Source organism: Myotis myotis, unplaced genomic scaffold (assembly GCF_014108235.1).
Source record: "Myotis myotis isolate mMyoMyo1 unplaced genomic scaffold, mMyoMyo1.p scaffold_m19_p_2, whole genome shotgun sequence".
Classification (NCBI taxonomy): Eukaryota; Metazoa; Chordata; class Mammalia; order Chiroptera; family Vespertilionidae; genus Myotis; species Myotis myotis.
This window is the reverse complement of record NW_023416324.1, coordinates 192,431,548-192,434,005: the sequence shown is the minus strand read 5'-3', so window position 1 is coordinate 192,434,005 and position 2,458 is coordinate 192,431,548.

Here is a 2,458-nt window from a genome sequence, read left to right as displayed (position 1 = left end):
AGCCAGGATCTCCAGCCAAGTTCTGGTCTGGATCTCCAGCGAAGTTCTGGTTAGGATCTCCAGCCAGGTTCTGTGTCCATGTTCTCTTGCTAGGTTCTCCAGCCAGGTTCCCCAGGTTCCCCAGCCAGGTTCGGTCACCAGATTCTGTAGCCAGGTTCTTCAGCCAGGTTCTGGCTGGGTTCTCCAACCAAGTTCTGTAGCCAGGTCCTGTCTAGGACCTTTTGCCATGTTCTCTCGCTAGGTTCTGTCTCTAGGTTCTGTGGCCAGTTTCTGTCCAGGATCTTTTGCCATGTTCTCTCCAGTGAAGTTCTTCTGTCTCTAGGTTCTGTGTAGGTTCTGTGTCTAGGTTCTGTGTGTAGGTTCTGTCTAGGTTCTGTGTCTAGGTTCTGTGTCTAGGTTCTGTGTCTAGGTTCTGTCTTCTAAGTTCTGTCTGCTGTTGTCTTGTTACATCTGTATTTATACCAGTTGATTCAATCCTATCAATCTCTATTCCAAAGGCTAGGGCGTTTCTTATCTCCATTCCAGGGAGTAAAGATTATGTAGCTTAAGCATGATTGTTCGTAGTTAAAGTGATTAATTACCCGCCTGGCACTTAGTTAGGGGGTTTTATTTCCTCCCTAACTTCAGGGGAAAATCCCTACCTGGGGAAACAACCTTTCTCAGAGAGGTGACCTTGGTTAAAACACATAGTGCCAAGAAGGTGAGCAAACATATTAAGAACATATGCCGTATATGCCAGGTCCCTTGAAACAGCAAGGATGGACCGGCTCCCGGCAATAGCGGACCAGGCCTAGAGACCCTACCCATGCACGAATTTTGTGCACTAGTCCTCTAGTTTCAAAATAAAAAGTGTAAAAAACTAAGTAGTAAAAGTTCTTATAAAAAACTGTATTTCATTAGTAATTTGAATAGATGTGATAATGATTTTGAACATAAAAGAGGAGAGTAAGATTTTAGGCCTGGCTGGACATTCTGGGGGAGGTAGAGGTGCTTCCAGGCAGTGGGGAAGATGGCTCAGTAGCAGCACATTGTCTACTGGGAGGTGAGCTCACAAACACACACATATAATCTGAGTCAAATAAATTGAGTAATTCCAAGCAAAGTGTCAGGAATTGAAAGAGACTTCAAAGTGGCCTGAGAGACTGAGGAAAAATTTCTTGGAGGAGGTGATTTCTGTAGTGAGCCTTGAAGGCTGAGTCTGATGCTGAAGGTCCAGGAGAAAGTGAGGAGGGATTTCATGTACATCTTAGATTTTTTTGGAGCTACCCAGCCGGGGCCAGATTAGGATTTTCTTGATCAAACTTCTACTTTTTCTACACATTTATTCTTTCATGCCTTTAGCCTCTGAAGCTAGATGTGTTTCTAAATGGTTAAAATGCACCATGGGAACTGGATTGAAATGTGCTTGTTTTGAAGTTCAAAGACTGTTTGGGGTCACTTTATAGTTCTTCAAACAGAATTACTTTGTGGGAGAACTTGAAGTCCTGGGTTCTTTTGCATTTGCCTGGAGGTACCAAGCTGCAATCATGTAGTTAGGAACCCTGCCAAAATAAAAGAGTATTTTTTCACCCTCATAGTTTTTTTTATTAAGAAGAACCTGAAAAATGAATTGAAATGGAAAGCCAAGTACTGCTGAATAGTCCCCCAACCTCTGATAGGGTAGGGGCACAACAGCCATTTGCAGTTAATAGAGTCTTGATTCAACATTTTCTTGCATTTACATAAATTTGGACTCCAGCCCAGAGAAGCCAATTTTCAAAGGAAAGCTATGTGTCAGATATAAATAGACCCGGAGCCCAGGCAATTTATTCCATCATCTGTTGTGATAAGGGACTTATCTTTTACTTGGCCCTGCTTTACCTTATTGGCAAGTGTTAACTGTATTATGTACCTTGTGAAATTTTACTCTGAAATTTTGGCAGACATGAATGCATACTTTAGGAGAAGATTGAAAGAGCCCTTTAAGGTAGCTGTTGAGAAAAGATGCTCTTGCAGGGCCAACCATTAGAGTGCATGGGTAATTATAGAAAGAACCCCAGACATTTGGTTGAAAGGAACCCTGGAGATCACCTTATTCAAGAGCCTCATTTCACAGGTAAGGAAACAGAGACCAGAAACAAATGCTCCTTCTTCAGTGAATAAGTAGTTTTCAAACTGTTCATTCATTCATTCATTTGTTGGTTCATTCATTCATTTATTTCTTCAATAACCCTGGGCACCATAAGCCAGATATGGTTCTGGGTATTAGAGTTATAGGGACCTGCTCCCAGGGAGCTTTCATAAGTATTTTTGTGAAGGTGGGACTTGATAATTAAAAAGTAAACAAATTACCTGCCAATTTCATCACAGTGCTAAGTGCTGTAAAGAAAAGTAGGAAAGGAACTCTCCTGGAGGTGGGAGGAGCTTAGGGAGGGCCTTTTTGAGGAGATGACATTAAAGCTGAGACCTGAATGACTAG